This window comes from Bubalus kerabau, chromosome 1 (assembly GCF_029407905.1).
Source record: "Bubalus kerabau isolate K-KA32 ecotype Philippines breed swamp buffalo chromosome 1, PCC_UOA_SB_1v2, whole genome shotgun sequence".
Taxonomy (NCBI): Eukaryota; Metazoa; Chordata; class Mammalia; order Artiodactyla; family Bovidae; genus Bubalus; species Bubalus kerabau.
The window spans coordinates 94,244,782-94,263,186 of NC_073624.1; the positions used below are offsets into that span (position 1 = coordinate 94,244,782).

Below are 18,405 nucleotides of genomic sequence, written 5' to 3' on the forward strand. Positions count from 1 at the left end.
CGCTCAGTCGTGTCTGACTCTTTGCAACCCCATGAACTGTGGCATACCAGGCTCCTCTGTCCATGGGATTTCCCAGGCGGGAGTACTGGGGTGGTTTGCCATTTCCTTCTCCAGGGGCTTTTCCTGACCCAGAGATCGAACCTGGGTCTCCAGCATTGCAGGCAGACGCTGTACCATCTGAGTCACCAGGGAAGTCCCAGGTATCTTGGGAACTAATTGGTTAATAACTACTCATTGGAAAAGACTCTGATGCCGGGAGGGATTGGGGGCAGGAGGAGAAGGGGACGACAGAGGATGAGATGGCTGAATGGCCTCACTGACTCGATGGATGTGAGTTTGAGTGAACTCCAGGAGTTGGTGATGGACAGGGAAGCCTGGCGTGCTGCAATTCATGGGGTCGCAGAGTCGGACACGACTGAGCAACTGAACTGAACTGAACTGAAGACAGTGTGGAGTAAGCAATTCAAACGATTGTGCCTACTTTACAGATGGACAAACTGAGGTTCAAAAAGATTAAGGTGACTTAGTTTCAGGTCTGGGGGAAGGGATGTCTCCCTCCTCCTACCAGGGCTCCCTGTCCACTGAACCACAAGGCTCCAACTGCTGTTGATAGACTTCTGCGATTTTTTTTTTCCTCCGATGGCCAAAGATTGGATAAATTGAGTTCTTCGTGTTTACAGATGTCAGAAATTCCAAAAACTGAGCACTGCAATATTGCTGGACATTTTCTTCTGCGACTGCCGTTCAGGAAAAAGGTAAGGCTTGGCATTTACAAGGATCACGGGGCCCTCGAGTCCACATAGCACCTTTCGGGTTTCAACGCCCGCGTGCTGGCTGACAGCCAGCCAGCGTGTTAGGCGGCCGCGTCCCGGCGCTCTGCCCGGCTGCCCCTCCCGCGCAGCTCGGTGGGGGCGTCGGGGAGGCGGGCCCGGGGACGCTAGCGAGGCGCTCCGGCGCGGCGCCCCCTACTGGCGCCCTGCTCCCTCGCCCCGGATCCGGTCCGGGCGGCGCGGGGACGCCGGCCTGACAGCCAGCGAGCGGACCGGCGTACGGCGCGGAGCGCCACGAGCGAACGGGCGCGCCCTGCAGGGGTAGGTGGGCCTCGGGACGCAGGCAGGAGGGCGGGCGAGGGCGGCGTGCGCGGGCGGGGGCCGGGGGCGGGCGGGGGGCGCGCGCCGGGGGTCGACGCGGGGGCCGGGTGGGCGGGGGGCCCGGCGGCGGGGGCGCGCGCGGCGGCGCGCGGCGGGCGCGAGTCATCAATTATGCAAGGACTCGGGCGGCGCGGGGGGCGGGCGCGGGGAGCGCTCCAAGATGGCGCCCACCGCAGTCCCGCCCGCCGCATCCTCGGCGCCTCTGCAGTCCGGCCGCGCCTCCCGGGCCCCGCGCTAGGGCCGCCGCTGCCTCCCTCGCCGCCGCTGCCGTAAGTCGCCCCAGAGCCCCTGCCCCGGCGCCGCTCCTCGTCCGCCGGGTTCCCTTTCTCGCCTCGGGACCCTGGAGCGGGGCTCGCCCATCTCCAGCCAGGGGCTTTGCCGCAGAGTGCGCGGCGGGGCTCTAGGGGCCATGGAGCGGGGTTTCTGCCCTCCCGGTTTTGTACAGGTGCTTGGAAGTCTTGCTTCCTTCTAATGTGTTTATTGGGGATCCCTGAGGAGAATTGAGGACCATTGCCCCCCACCCCCATACACCCACTCTCTCCTCCGCTCTTGGCTGCACAGGGGGACTCTGGCTGCCCTCGGCGCCCCTTCAGTGGTGCAGCACCCCCTCCTTCCTGTATCCCAGAGTCGGGGCCCCTTGCCCGGTTGCACTGGAAGGGCAGCGCTGTCCGGATCTTCTAGAGCAGCTGTTTAGCTCTACCCCCTCCCCCATGTCTTACTGCATCCTTCTCCCCCATCCAGCTCCAGATTGTTAGCAACTGCAGAAGCCAGGGGCTCGTGGGTTCTTAGGGTAGCCGGGACTCCCCTGTCCTTTACTCGGATGCGTCCGTCCCCCTTCCGACAGGGTGCTCTGGGGCTGTGTTGGGGCCCCCGGGACCTTCCTCGGCAGGCTAGGATTCCTGCATTAGGGAGTACATCACTTTGAGAATATCCCCTTCCCCCACCCCCACCCCTACGCCACCCGATGCAGAGCCTGCTCCTCTCCTCCTCTCTCTTGCCCTCCCCCACCGTCCACCGGCAGCGAGCACCCTGGGCTTCTGCTAGCTTTGGTCTTACAGGACTGCCCAGCTGCACGGGCTTGGACCCCAGCTCTGTAGTTCTCTCTTGGTACTCGGGGGACTGCAAAGCCTCTGCATTTTTCCTGAGAGCTCAGCTCTATCCTCTCCGTGCCAGCAGCAACCACCAGTGGAGACTTGGCAGTTAACTTTCGGGGGGCTTAGCCAGGGCTTTCAGACCCCTTCAAGGGTCCCAGTTTCGAAGTAGGAATCATTTTTCAGTCTGATAAATATGATTTTTCAAACCAGGCATTCCTTCCAGGTACCCCACCCTGTGCCCTCTTCCTCACTTACACTGCAGTTTTTGAAACATGGGGGAATACATTTTACATCCGGAGACTCCAAGGTTCAGTATCAGTATCCATAATAAAAGGATGTCATCTGTTTGGGGAGGGGGGGAGAGTTGGAAAAGAAACTTTGCATTGCATCTGGCTAATTCAGGGGGAGGGAGAAATAATTAACATGGAGCGAGAGCTACCAAACAGGGAAAATTGCTTTTAATGCATGCACAGTGGGCACCAGAGAAGTCGGGATGGAGGCAGGAAGTGTAGGTGAGGGCTCTGGGGGCCAAGGGGGAAGGCACTTTTTGTAACTGTTTCTCAAGTTTGAACCTGGAGAGCCTTCAGAGAGGTAGCGGTGTGCTAAGGTTGGGGGTGTTTTAGTTTTCCAAGGGAGATTTCGGGTGTGGTAGGTTTTCACTGTTTCACAGTCTTTCTGTACTTCTCTTTTCTCCACGTGCATTAGAAGATAATGGTGGTTGGGGGACTTTTTTTTTTTTTCTTAAGAAAAAAATTTTTATTTTTGATGTGTAATGCAAATGGCTGGGTGACATTACCATCCAGTACCATCCTGGTAGAAATCTTGGGGGAATCAGACTTAAAATGCTGAAAGCTTTGTAATATATTGCCTTTAACCTGGTTCTTGAAATACTGCAGCATTTTTTCTTTGGAGCTCATGACACACAAGGCCTTCAGTTCTCCCTGAAAGAGAATTTGATTGCTTGGAAGGGGGGTGGTAGTGATGGCTTGGCACTCAGCGAACATTGTCTGTCCTAGAAATTGAGGCTGTCCCTGGAGAGGGCTCTAAGCATGTTATGTGTTCTGTGGACATCTGATACAGGGTATGTGTAAATGTGTTGTGTTTCTTATTAGTGCTGCTGGTGGGTACTGCAGCACGGTTCTTGAGAGTGCAGGCCAGTTACTGGTCTTCTGGGTTCAGTCTGAAAGGCTGACTTAATACATTTTCGGTTTTCTTTTGGGGTTTTGTCAAGTTTTATCAAAATATTGAAGGATTTTATTTTAAATTAATAAAGGATTATGAAATGGCAGATAGTATACTTAAAAATAAACAACCATACAGTTGGTTGTTGCTTTCTTTGCAGGGTCTCTAACAAACGTTTCTCAGGGCCCAGCTTGCCCAGCGTTGGTTGCCTGTATGGAGGTTTACGCCAGGGTTTCTTGCCGTGGTGCTGAAAGGACAGTTCCCTGGCAGGCCTGCTAGTGGAGTGCATACATGCTGGACATGGTTTGGGTTTTTCTTGCTTTTAGATCAGCAGGCTCTCCTGTAGATATGTGCATGCGCAGCTTGGTTTATACTTGAAGTTGCAGACCTAGTTATCATATTTTATTACTCCCACATAACTCTTCATTTTGGCTGTCCCTCATGGAGACAGTGTTTTTGCAGGCTGCAACAGATCCATATGTAAGTCACACAGTGACATTTTGCTGACTGCATTATTTCACCACATTTTGATAATTTCAAATAGCAAGAAACTATTAATGTTATGAGATTTTGGTCTCCCAAACTAATCACCTGGCTTGCTAAGTTAAGCTGGATCAGAAGGGCATCTTATTTGGGTTGGTTTGAACAGTGAGCTGGGAAAAGGACTTGACACAACAGAGGCTGGTATGTAGTTCATTGTTTCACCAAAGTAATTTGTCAAAAAAATATTTTAAAATCCTAAAATAGTGAAGATGGCCATAAAATTCAGCCTATATGGATCTCCCACCTAGCACAGGGATCCCCTTATATGAGACTTCTCATAAAGCAGCTCATTCCACTGGGGTTCCACTGTGACTGAAGCACTTCTATGTCATTGAAAAAGTAACATAAAGTTAAAAGACATATAAATTGGGTGTGATCAGGGGCAGATGTCATTCTTGTGCTTCTTACTAAGAAAAGACTGACATTCAGTGTTCTATAGGGATTATACAAGAAACCTCCACCTGCTTGAAAAGAATACAAAGATAGAGACATATCCACCCAAAGCAAGGAAAACATTCTTGAATGGAAGCAAAAATAATTATCTTTAATGTGCTGATAGTATATAACAAGTTGTTCTAGAGCCACATGCATGAATTAATGAATACTTAATTCCTATAGATTATATCTGAGAAGGAAAATAAAACCACACTGTTTAGAAGAGTTAAAAATGCAGTTTATTCAGCAGTTGCTTGAAGTAGGGTGTGGGCAGCAGCTGGCTCACCCCAGCAGACCCATGGCCCCCAGGCTTAGTGCTGGGTGCTCCAGCCCAGCCATGGTGCAAGGTTCCCCCATAACAGATACTCATCGCCCAGTGTCGTGGGAAGGCCCAGTTGCCACATATTATGTGCCCATCATGCAGGCCTCTCTGCCATGCTCCCCTAGCTTCAGCAGCGCCTGGAGATAACACCACCTGCTCTCTCCACACCTAGCCTTTGTTCTGGAAACCTCAGAGAGGACTGGGGCTTGACTTGTCTCAGGGAATGTTGCCCCTGGGCCCTGGCTTAAGCCTACACTCCTGACCTCTCTGCTCACCTTAAGGGCTCTCTTAAAGCCCACTGCCTCCTCTGCAGCTCCTCAGAGGTACCATTCTTTCCACTCTGGGTCTTGCCTTTTCCTAGCAGTGTCCCAGCTCCTGGTAGCCTGGGGACAACTCTACATAGAGTGACCTGGGACCAGGCACAGGGAAACTTGGATAGCTCAAGCAGTGTCTTAACTGCATAAACAGTAATGTCTGAATAGAGTGCTCTGGGCTGTAGGTGGTTCCTGCAATTGGCAAAAAAAAAAAAAAAAAGCCAGTTTATTCAGAGATGAGTTTCCATAATTATAAAAATAAAGTATACTTATTACAATGTGCAAAATGGGGGAAAAAGTCATCGTTAGTGAAACAATTGTTTTATGGTTATTTCAGTTTTGTTTTGTTTTTCTGTAAAGAGGGAAAGAAGCATTTGCAAAAGTTATTCAGAATAATAAAAATAAGTATTTAAAACCAAGCCTTTTAAACTCTTAAGTTCACAGTCTACTAGTCATTTAGAGATGTAACTGCTAGACTGTTAGATTTCAGTTTCCTTTTTTTTGGAATCATTTTTTTAAAATTTCAAGAAATTATCTTTAATGTAAAAGAATTCATCCTTAGAATTGGGCTCAAATATAGCCAGTTAACTAGAAGAATAAAAAAAAACTTCTCTCAATCAGGGACTCAATAAATATTCTCCCTCTGCACCTACTGTGTGTGAAGCATTGTACTAAGCACTAACACTCTTTAAATGGTAAGAACCAGCTTAGAAAATGATAACATGCTCAAAAACTGTGACTATTAAAGTGTTAAAGAAGGGAACAGAACTTTCACCCTTCATGTATATTAATTGCTGAAATATTGAATGGTAGCATATTAGATCTAGCCCGGTGATTCAACCTAAAAAGAAGAATTTTGTGCAGAAACATGAAGTAAATGTGTGTAAAGAAAAGGCAAAGAAGAAATTTGAAAAAATTTTATTTGTCCCTTTGTGAAGTTATGGATACACAACCAGGACTCGCAGTTAAGTACATATCAGGAATTAAGGTGAAATGAAGACCCAAGAAGGTTGTCCTGGTTACACCATCGAGAGGAAAAAGTCAGAAGCAGTGTGGGCTTTGGGGACAGGCAACACTAAAGTTCAAGTCTCCACTCTTCTACTTACTAGCTTTGTCACCTTGGATAGGTTATTTAATCTATCTGAGCTTTGGTGTTCTCATCTGTAAAAATAGGAATAATAATACCTACTTGGCATGGTGTTTGTGGGGATTAAATGAAATCTCTGTTTCCTTATGGTTTCTGACACATAGAGCTCACTGTATATTAGCTCCTTTTCCTCTCGGGATTTAGCAGCTTAGTGTGTATTTATATGTGTATTTGATACAGTATATGTGTCCTATATTAAATTTCAGTAGTCTGAAAAGCAGACAGGTGCTTTATCTTCAGTCTGACAGAGGATAGAGTCGAGAGGTATCCTGACTTTGGATGGACTTTGCTAATGTAAAAGGAGAAAGGCTTTACTGTGCAGTTGCAGTGCTGACCGCCACCCCCCCGCCCCCCGCCATGCAACTGCAGTTACTAAAGTAATTCTTTCTGCGTTCATTCCCAAACTATTCTAGAATAGGACTTTTTACCAAACAGGAATGCTCTGGCACTCACCAGTTGGCAGGCAGCGGAGCTGGTTTTAGCCATGGCTTGAGATCTGAAGGTGGAATGGACTCACAGGCTGAGGTTCCTCTTTATTCTCCAGTTGGATGTCTTAACTGTGCTAAGTGATTATACAGGTTTGGAGCTGCTTTTGTCTTTGGCACTCTTTTAGGTTTTCCCATTGTATAGTCTTTTTTTGTGGGGAGGGTGTGGGTGGGGAGTGCAGCATGTGGGATCTTAATTCCCCGGCCAGGGATCAAACCCATGGCCCTGCATTGGGAGTGTGGAGTCTTAACCACTGGACCACCAGGGAAGTCCTCAATTATATAGTCTTCTAACTGCTTTCTTTGAATGAGTGTCTTACATTTAGGTCTCATGGCTGACCATCTACCTAATTATTACTCTATGTTTATAAAAACTTTAAAAATCTTTTGATGAGTTGATTGAGTTAGGTAAGACAGATATTATTCTACCCATTTTCAATCTGAGGAAATTGAGTATCCTAGCTTGAGTTGTCCAGGGCTATGGGACCATTAAATGATGGAGTGGAGACAGGGACCCATGTTGGTTAATTCATGCTTAAAAGATTTTTTTGTATTAAAGGGTGTTATATTCTGATATTCATATAACCAAGTGATGTGAACAATTTTGGCTTTATTTTAGGAAATTATCATTATCCTAGGTAGCTAAACATATCTTAGTGAGTGGGCATAATGAAAGATTCTGGGATAGGCAGAGGGAAGGCCAGAGTACCTTTGAAGGAGAGCATTCTGGAAGCAGGAAGGATGAGGGAAAATGAGCAGAAGATGTATCTTATCAATAAATAGAGTATAGATGAAAAGAGGAGGCATGGAAGTAACATGCTTGTTTTGTTTCTGCAGCTATCCTAGCTACTTTTTTTAAGAAGTCGTCATGTCTTGGGGTTTACTTGTCTTTCTTAATTTCTCTTGCACATAAACACATATTTGGCTCCTCACAAATGCTCCCACATTGCCAACATAAGTTATAGCCAGGACCATAGGGGAATCACCTGGACTTTTTTTGCTTATGCAAGGCTGAAATTGGTGTAGGACTCAGAGAAAAATTGCTCCTGGTGGGTGACGGTAACCTAGTTGAAGTAGAAAAAGTTCTGGGAGGCTCTTAGTCTAAAAGAACAAAGGTGAAAGTAGATAATAGTTCTGATTTCCCTTAGGTATATGGAGATGTGTTGTACTGAGCAGAGCAGAACAGAAGAAAAGCTGGGACTCTGAGGGTCTGAGATGTGCTCTTAGTTTGGAACTGAAGCGCTCTTGATCCTGGAAGGAGTTGATTGGGTTAGGATAACTAAAATGTTGTCTGGAGAGGTTTTATATTCACTGTTGGTGGTAGTGAGAGGCTTCCTGCGTTCACCGGGCTTGTCCCAGGATCTGGAAATGGAAAGCACTGAAGTCCCTTCATTATCCTGCTCCTTTCATGTTCAGTTGATTAGTGTGATTTTTATGCTGTAATATCTTTTGAGTTCCTGGGGAGTAAGAACATCAGAGAAATACAGTGAATGCTTATTTATCCAGGGATGGGTTATCTAGGCTATAAATTATACATGCCATTTATTTTCCTCCCTTTTTCTACATTTTGAGTATTTAACTGATTATTAGCATTTCCATCAGAGTGAACTTGGGAAAGGAGAAAAGGTCAAAATTAAAATGTTACTATAAATTTTTAGATAGTGATTGATAAAGAAATCAATAAAAAAAAGTAGCTCATTTTTCATCTATTCTTACTCTCTCCTTATTTTAAAGTACAGACAGTTGAAAGCTGAGCCTCCGAAAGCTTAATGTTCACCAGAAGCCAGTATGAAATGGCATTTTTCCTTCATTTTACTGAGTGACAGCCCTGTAAATAAATAGGTCTTAATTTATTACATGGTTAGTTTCTTGTTTCACAAGGAATTTTTCTTCAATTAAGGATAAATGCAGCAGGCTTTTGCTTCACATTCACTAGTATCTTTTTGTTTTAGCAAGCAGCTGAATAAAAATGCTTTTAACTGAAAGCAAATTGATGCATTATTATTAAATTGCAGAGAAGGATTGAGCGGGTTTCAAAAGAGACTGGTAGCGCTTTCTTGGAGGTCAGAATACCCAAAAATCTCATTTGCCACAGAATTCCCAATTGGATAGCCAGAGATTTTGGTGAAAATTAAAAGGAGAAATGTCTTGTTTCTAGGAATGATACCTTGAAGAAAATAAAGCATTTAAAATAGATTTATACTGTGATAAGGAAGAACTCATTGGGAGTATGAGAAATTATCAAAGTGGAGAGTGAGAGAAAGTGAAAAGAATGACTGCAGTATATGTACACCTGTGGCTGATTCATGTTGACGTTTTGACAGAAAGCAACAAAATTCTGTAAAGCAAGTATCCTTCAATTAAAAAAAAAAGAATGACTAGAGTGAAAATGGACAAGGGAATTTGGATGTGAACTTGGGGAGAGTTCTCTCTCCTCTGCAGACTCCTTTGGATTCATGTCTTTGTTCTATTCCCTGAGCTAGAGTGATCCTGAACTTCTGGATCTGACCTTTAGGAGGATGTTTTGTGTTTTAAATGTTATTTTACCCCTTCCTCTGCTAGAACTTTGCTGCAGATTGCTTACTTTTCCTGATCTCTGCTTTGGAAAAGATGGAGAATACTTTCTTGCTTTGTAATAAAACAAACAAACAAAAAATGGTAATATTCTTAAATGTGTTTTTAATTAACTTTTTTTTTTTAAGGATTTTAAGTCATTTAATATAAAAACGTTTTCTCAAAAGGCACTGTTGCAGGTATCTCTCCATTCTATACATAAAATTCATCTTTAACATTTATTTGTTTGAATAGTTAACAGAGGCAAGGGTTTAAAAAGTCAGAAGCTTCAAAGTCTTCTTATCCTGTCACCTTCACTCTGTGTGCATTCTGTAAAGATAACTACTGTTACCAGTTTCTTTGTATCCTTTCTACATGATATGCTTGTAAACACTTTCTCTTCCTTGTCCCCCACACAATTATATCCATTGTCTTTTGAGGAAGACTGTTAAAATAGTTTGAGGATTTGAATTCTCAGTCTAGGTCATTTTAGATCAATTAATCCCCCCTTAGCAAAAAAATTTAGTGACATTCTTAAATGTACTTTTTTTAAATTTCCTTTTTTTTTTTTTAAAGGATATTAAGTCATTTAATATGAACACATTTTCTCAAAAGGCACTGTTGAAGGTATCTCTTCCATTCTGGGTTATAAATTTGGGGATTTGAATATAATTAGAGTATAATTAGAATTATATTCAAATTAGAATAGAAATTTCACCAAGAACAAATCAGTAGGACTAGGGTAGGATACCCCAGTGGCAGATAAGCCTGCAAAGATGGGGGAGAGTTAGCTAAACATTATGAATTTGTCGACGTTGCAGTTATCCTTGGAGACAATGGAGAACATAGAAGGTTGTTGTTGTTTTTTTAAGGCATGCAGAATGACACGTCATCAAAGTTTATAATATTTTAGGAGGATGGGGCAGCAGTGAATGTACAGTAGGATGAAATAGACCAAGGAATGGACTTAAAGTTAATTGGCTGTTTGATTTGGCCTAGTTGTGTGGTGACAAAGCCTTGGACTTGGATGGTGGTGGTGAAGACGGCAAGGAAAGAACATGAATATAATTTTTACATGTGTGTCACATGGATGTGTGTGTTTAAGCAACATTTTTTAATGTAAGAAGTAGTCTCTAAGAAGGCCCAGTAGAACTTGGTGAATAACTTTACTTGAGGGGAAGGAAGGAGGAGGAGTTAAAAGATTATTTTGCTCTTTTAAAGTTGAGAGACAGAGAATCTTCTCTTTAGAAAATCTGAGGAAATAAGTTCTGTAATATACGTTGGCAGTCTAGTCCAGAGCATCTTGGTTAGCAGGCTACTGATTGCTAATTTTTGATCTTTTCTCTGCAGAGGGTTTTTCCCCTGAGCTTCTCATGCTTTCTTTAAGGAAAATCTAAGTCTTGCAACTTTTTTATTCTGTGTGTTCTCTCACTGATAAAGATTACTTAATCTTTGTGGGTTTCTATCCTTTACTTATTTTGTGGTCTTTCATTCTGTCCGTATATAGACACTTAGCTCCCTTGATTCTCTCAACTTTTTCCTTGATACTCTCAACTAACCTTTGGTTTAGTGTATAAAGAAACAAGAATGATGTGCCTTTTCATAGGACTCTTCTGTTTTCATAAGGACTGTTTTGTCCTTACTGAAACTCAGTGACTTTCTCTCTTTGATCATTTGCTTATATTCTCTGTGCTTTTTGGAAGCCATAGTAGTAAGTAAGTGAAATTGCAGGCTGAATTAAAGGTAGCAACTGAGAGGATTTAAATAGGCAAAAGCAGGGGGAAAATGTTAGGCTTTATGAGCCAGTAATGTTGCTTGTCATTTCTGGTATTGATCTTGGACTGTCCATACAAAATGTCAGACTTGACTTGCGTAAACCTCCTTGGTGTAGCCAGGGCAGAGACAGTGGTGAGTGGGCCCTGCTGTGTCACTTCAGTACACAGTGACAGTTCAGAGTGAAGGGTGAGCTCAAGATGTGGGCTTCTAGCATTTTGCAGTAGGTAAAGATCTTTGAGTAAGAAAAAATAAAGGATGATCAGAACATCAGAACACACACATGCAAAATAACAGACAGAAGAGAAAAGCAATTTAATTGGTTGCATTTTTTCATTTAATTTTCCTTCTCCCCTCCAAAGTTACTGAGTTCTTGCAAATTCAATTAACTTTTGGTGCAGTTTGCACTCAGACTGTTGGCAAGCCATCTCCATGGTTTGTGTGGAACCAGTGGACCAGGCAGAGTTCATGTCCAAGACGTTGGTGAATTTAGCACTCTGTTTAGGGACATAAAGGACTTCCCACGCAGCACGGTGGTACTGAGCACGTTTCATTTAAAGCGTGTTGACTGTAAAGCGTCTTTACAGTAATCCCATCAGGAGGTTCTCTGTGCAATGATATTGTAAGTTTGTACCTGTTTCCTAGTTTGAATGCTTAAAGTAATAGTGGTTAAGAGCAGTTAAACAGCAACCTCTTGGGAAGCCATTCTTAAAATAGTTTGGGTTGAGGAAAGTCCATAAAGACCACTTAGCTAAATGATGGCAATCTGTTTTATTAATCTAGATGTCCTAATACAAGTAATATTTTAGTAGGTTTATGTTGTTGTTGTTCAGTCGCTCAGTTGTGTCTGGCTGTTTGTGACCCCATGGACTGCTGCACGCCAGGCTTCGCTGTCCTTCCCCATCTCCTGGACCTTGCTCAAACTCATGTCCATTGAGTCAGTGATGCCATCCAACCATCCCATCCTCTGTCATCTCCTTTCCTCCTGCCTTCAATCTTTCCCAGCATCAGAGTCTTCCAGTAAGTCAGTTCTTTGCATCGGGTGGCCAAAGTATTGGAATTTCAGCTTTAGCATCAGTCCTTCCAGTGAATATTCAGGACTTATTTCCTTTAGGATGGATTGGTTGGATCTCCTTGCTATCCCAGGGACTCTCAAGAGTCTTCTGCAACACCGCAGTTCAAAAGCATCAATTCTTCGGCGCTCAGCTTTCTTTATGGTCCAACTCTCATATCCATACATGACTAATGGAAAAACCATAGCTTTGACTGTATGGACCTTTGTTGGCAAAGTAATGTCTCTGCTTTTTAATATGCTGTCTAAGTTTGTCATAGCTCTTCTTCCAAGGAGCAGGTGTCTTTTAATTTCATGACTACAGTCACCATCTGCAGTGATTTTGGAGCCCAAGAAAATAAAGTCTGTCACTGTTTCCATTGTTTCCCCATTTATTTGCCATGAAGTAATGGGATCAGATGCGATGATCTTTGTTTTTTGAATGTTGAGTTGTAAGCCAGCTTTTTCACTCTCCTCTTTCATCTTCATCAAGAGGCTGTTTAGTTCCTCTTCGCTTTCTGCCGTAAGGGTGGTGCCATCTACATATCTGAGGTTGTTGATATTTCTCCCTGCAATCTTGATTCCAGCTAGTGCTTCATTGAGTCCAGCATTTCACATAATGTACTCTGCATAAAAGTTAAATAAGTAGGGTGACAATATACAGCCTTGATGTACTCTTTTCCCAATTTGGAACCAGTCCATTGTTCCATGTCCAGTTCTAATTGTTGCTTCTTGACCTGCATACAGGTTTCTCAGGAGGCAGGTAAGGTAGTCTGGTAGTCCCAGCTCTTGAAGAATTTTCCACAGTTTGTTGTGATCCACACAGTCACGGGCTTTTGCATAGTCAATGAATCAGAAGTAGGTGTTTTTCTGGAATTCTCTTGCTTTCTCTATGATCCAGTGAATGTTGGCTATTTGATCTCTGATTCCTTTGCCTTTTCTAAATCCAGCTTGAACATCTGAAAGTTCTCAGTTCGGGTACTGTTGAAGCCTAGCTTGGAGAATTTTGAGCATTACTTTGCTAGTGTGTGAGATGAGTGCAGTTGTGTAGAAGTTTGAGCATTCTTTGGCATTGCCTTTCTTTCGGATTGGAATGAAACCTGACCTTTTCCAGTCCTGTGGCCACTGCTGAGCTTTCCAAATTTGCTGGCATATTGAGTGCAGCACTTTCACAGCATCATCTTTTAGGATTTGAAGTAGCTCAGCTGTAGTTCCATCACCTCCATTAGCTTTGTTCGTAGTGATGCTTCCTAAGGCCCAATTGACTTCGCATTCTAGGATGTCTGGCTCTAGGTGAGTGATCACGCCATTATGGTTATCCTGGTCATTAAGACATTTTTGTATAGTTCTTCAGTGTATTGTTGCCACCTCTTCTTGATATCTTCTGCTTCTGTTAATTCCATACCATTTCTGTCCTTTATTGTGCCCATCTTTGCATGAAATGTTCCCTTGGTATCTCTAATTTTCTTGAAGAGATCTCTATTTCCCATTCTATTGTTTTCCTCTATTTCTTTGCATTGTTCACTTAGGAAGGCTTTTTTATTTCTCCATGCTATTCTTTGGAACTGCCTTTGGACAGGTATATCTTTCCTTTTCTCCTTTGCCTTTTGCTTCTCTCTTCTCAGCCAACCATCTTGCCTTTTTGCATTTCTTTTTCTTGGGGATGGTCTTGATCACTGCCTCCTGTACAATGTTATGAACCTCTGTTTATAGTTCTTCAGGCACTCTATCAGATCTAATCCCTTGAATCTATTTGTCATTTCTAGTGTATAACTGTAAAGGATTTGATTTAGGTCCTACCTGAATGGCCTAGTGGTTTTCCCTACTTTCTTCAATTTAAGTCTTAATTTTGCAATAAGGAGTTCATGACCTGAGCCACAGTCAGCTCCAGGTCTTGTTTTTGCTGACCGTGTAGAGCTTCTCCATCTTTGGTTGCAAAGAATATAACCAATCTGATTTTGGTGTTGACCATCTGGTGATGTCCATGTGTAGAGTTGTCTCTTGTGTTGTTGAAAGAGGGTGTGTACTGTGACCAGTGCGTTTTCTTTGCAAAATTCTGTTAGCCTTTGCCCCACTTCAGTTTCGTACTCCCAAGGCCAAACTTGCCCGTTACTCCAGGTATGTCTTGACTTCCTACTTTTGCATTCCAATCTCCTATGATGAAAAGGACATCTTTTTTGGTAGGTTTTTATTTTTTCACTTTCCTTTTTGTAATATTCTTCTTCCTTGTCTCTAGAAAAGGGAGTGGTGCAAGGCACAAATTGAGTGATGAATTGAGTGATTAAGTAGAGTGGGGAAACAAAATAGAATGAGCCTATGAGTACTGGTGATGGACAGGGAGGCCTGGCGTGCTGCGATTCATGGGGTCGCAAAGAGTCGGACACAACTGAGTGACTGATCTGACCTGATCTGATGAGTACTTAACTCACCTCACAAGGCTTTTATTTTTTTTTCTCTGACTCATACAGGAAAACTTAAGCCATAAGTGCTGAAGGGGTAAAAGTTTTTTTATTTTGGGATCTTAATGTAGATTCTTTGCATTAGAAATTGCTCCAAAGCTTTATGGGTCAAAGAAAGTAGTCTGTTTGTGTCATGAGTGGATATCAAAGACTAGTTGTTAATTAGATCCAGATGTTTTCTATCTTTCATTTTGATAAGCTTATATGCAGCTCGACCCTTGGGGCTAGCGTGCTATGTTCCTAGCCACATGCTCCTTCCTGACCATTAGGAAGTCTCTGGTCTGTATTGTCCCTTGCAGCTTGTAGGAGGTGGGCATTTTCCACTTCCCTCTCCTCAGCAGGCTGCCCAGGTTCCCAGGGCTGAGGTAAGCTGCCATCACCCAGGGGTGTGTGACTCCTGTGTCCTGCTTGGGCTCTGCTCTGCAGCCCTGCCTTTAAAGGCCCAGGCTAGTGCTCAGGGAAAGGTTTTTTAAAGAGCAATGCATTTATCACTTGGTGCAATCTATTGCAAAATCTGAAGGAGAAAAAAATCCTCCTAGGAAGCAATGCCACTTTTCTAGCCAGGTTTCCAGAACCATTAGCTCCTTTATAGACACTGCTTCTGTTTATAGATGTTGAGTTGTTAAGGGTTTACCAGTTGTTTTTTCCTTCCATGGTTTAATCACAGAACCTAGTTGAGAACTCTTACTTGTGAGAACTGAATGCTGACTTTTGCAGATGTTATAAAAGTCTAGTCTGTAGAGTTCGAAGTATGGATGCTAGCCTGTATTTTAAGCAAGAGAGTATTAGATGTTCTTTTGATGGAAATTGAGGCATCATAACTCCTGCAATCTACTTGTAGCCTTGGGCCAAGACACAGTGCCCCTGGGACACATAGGGTCCTTTTTCCTATTTGGAAATTTATTCTTATTTGGTACTATAACCAAACAGAGGACTATTTCCTTCACAAGAATAAGTTCAATATTACTAATATTTGAAAAGCTTTTGAAGTTCTAGCTTATGTCTGGCAGATATATATTTTTTCCTTTTTAACATTTTTAACATGGTTATTTTTATTGTTTTATTGTTATATTTTATTGTTTAACATTTTAACATGGTTATTTTTTATTGTTGTTTTAAAAATTTACAAGAGGACAGTTGAAAAAAATTTTAGACTAGAGTTCTATGAGTTTTAATACATGTGTATATTTATGTAACCAGGACTACAGTCAGGATACGAAACAGATCCATCCCCTCAAAAAGCCCTCTGCTGCCCATTTGTAGTCAAACTCTAATGTGTGATCTCTGCCAACTCCCAAATGGCTCTCTGTTCTGTGGTTTTGCTTTTTTATAATGTCATTTAAATAGAATCATGCTATAGAATAGAATCTTTTGAAATTGCCTTCTTTCACTCAGCATGGTACCTTGGAGATTTATCTATGTTGTTATCTTTATCAATAGTTTGTTCTTTCTTTTTGTGTAGTAGTACCCCATTGTATGGTTATATATCAGTTTGTTTATCCATTCATTTGTTGAAGGATATTTGAGATATGTCCAGTTTCAAGTGATTATGAATACTGCTGCTATAAATGTATCGGTTTTGGTATGAATCTGAATTTACATTATTCAAAGATATCTGTAAGGGTGAATTACTGAGTAATAAAGTAAGTATATGTTTACCTTTATAAGAAAGTACTAAACCATTTTTTTCAGAGTGATTATACCATTTTGCTTTTCCATCAATAGTGTATGAGAGTTGTCATTAATATCTTCATTTGCACTTGATATTGTCACAATTTTTGTTTGTTTTTAGTTTTATTGTGGTAAGAACACCACAGAGATCTTTCCTCTTAACAAAATTTTAAGTGTACATTGTTATTGACTATAGGTCCAATGTTTTATAGTGGATTTCTAGAGCTTATTCATCTTGCTTAATTGAAACTTTCTGTCCAGCGATAAGTTACTTTCTATTTCCCTCTTCCCCCAGCCCTGGCAAACATCATTCTACTTGGATTCTATGAATGTGACGATTTTGTATATCTCGTGTAAGTGTAATTATGCAGTATTTCTCTTTCCATGACTGGCTTATTACACTTTGTATGCTGTCCTCAAGGTTCATCCATGTTATAGAATATGTCAGAATTTCTTTCTTTTTAAAACAAGCTGAACAGTATTCCTGTGTCTGTGTGTTCTGCATTTTCTTTGTGTGTTCATCTATAGATGGACATTTAGGTTGCCTCCCTATCTTGGTAACTGTTGAATGATGCTGCAATGAACATGGTATAACTAATATTTCTTCAAGATCCCGATTTTAATTCTTTTGGAGAACTACCCAGAAGTGAGATTGCTGGATTGTATGGTAGGTCTAGTTTTCATTTTCTGAAGAATTTCCATAATGTCTTCCGTAGCAGCTGCACCCTTTTGCATTCCCACCAACAGTGTGCCAGGGGCTCCAGTTTCTCTGCATCCTTTCTAACGCTTGTTACCTTTTATTTATTTATTTATTTATTTTGATAATAACTGTCCGACAGCTGTGAGGTGATTGCTAACTGTCGTTTTTTTTAATTTAATGTTCCATTGGAAGATAATTGCTTTACAGCCCTGTGTTAGTTTCTGCTGTGCAGCAGTGTGAGTCAGCTATAAGTATACACATAGCCCCTTCCTCTTGCACCTCCCTCCCTCCCGTCCCCTCCCACCCCCCTGGGTCATCACAGAGCAGCAAGCTGTGTTCCCTGTGCTATACAGCAGCTTCATACCAGCTGTGTGTTCTCACGCAGTTTTGATGTCACATTCTCTTGATGGTTAGTGATATTGAGCACTCAGATTTTTTATTTTGACAATTTTTACAGGCATGTAGTGGTATCTCATTGTGGTTTCAATTTGCTTTTCCCCAAGAACTAATGATCTTGAGCATTTTTCACATATATATTGTCATCCATATGTCTTTGGTTAAATGTCTTAACCAAATCTTTTATTCAAATCTTTTGCCCATGTTTTAAACTGAGTTATTTGTTTTATTACTGTGAGTTTTGAGAGCCTTTTTAAAAAAACATGTATCCTGGATATCAGTCATCAAGTAAATTACTTGAACATGTTTTGCCTTGGTGTGTAGCTTTTCTTTTTCTTCTCTTTACAGTGTCCTTTATCGAGCTAATGCTTAAATTTTAAGTAAGTTTAATTTGTCAGTTTCTTTCTTTGATGGGTCATATTTTTGATGTAAATAAGAATTCTTTATATAATCCAAGCTTGCAAATATGTTCTTTGCTCTCCTCTAAGAGTTTTATGGTTTTGCATTTTACATGTAGATGTATAATTCATTGGATATGAAATTTAGGTAAAAGTTCATTTTTATATGTTTATTTTGCAGATAGATGTGTGATTGTTCTAGCACCATTACTATTAAAAAGACTATCCTTTTCCCCTTGAATTGAGTTTGCACTTTTGTCAAAACTCAATTGGCAATATTTGTTTTGGCCTTTTTCTAGATTATTCTATTTCATTGTCATATATATCTGTCCTGTCACCAGTACCACACTGATCTGATTATAGATATGTAACTTTACAGTAAGGCTTAAAATTATGTAGTGTGAGTCTTCCAACTTTATTTTCTTATTTCAAAATTGTTTGGCTATTAATAGTTCTTTTGCTTCTGCATTGAATTTCATAGTCAGCTTGTCTATGTCTGCAAAAAACACTGGAGGAAGTAGTGGTAAACCACTCTCGTGTTCTTGCCGCAAGAACTCCATAAACAATATAAAAAGATATGACACCACAAGATGAGCCGTCCAGGTTACAAGGTGCCCAGTATGCTCCTGCTGAAGAGCAGAGGACAGTTACTAATAGCTTCAGAAAGAATGAAGTGGTTAGGCCAAAGCAGAAATGAAACTCAGTTGTGAATGTGTCTGGTGGTGAAAATA

At 41.9% G+C, this 18,405-nt stretch overlaps 1 protein-coding gene across 3 annotated transcripts in view; it reads left to right on the forward strand.

Moving 5' to 3' along the window:
- The first annotated feature begins 991 nt into the window (after window positions 1–991).
- The window catches only part of SCN8A (sodium voltage-gated channel alpha subunit 8), a 197,150-nt gene continuing 179,736 nt past the window's right edge, over window positions 992–18,405 (forward strand). For all 3 annotated transcript variants that reach the window (XM_055583749.1, XM_055583758.1, XM_055583753.1), the window contains exon 1: window positions 992–1,091. The gene's annotated coding sequence lies outside the window, so the exon portion shown is untranslated. The remainder of the gene's footprint in view (window positions 1,092–18,405) is intronic.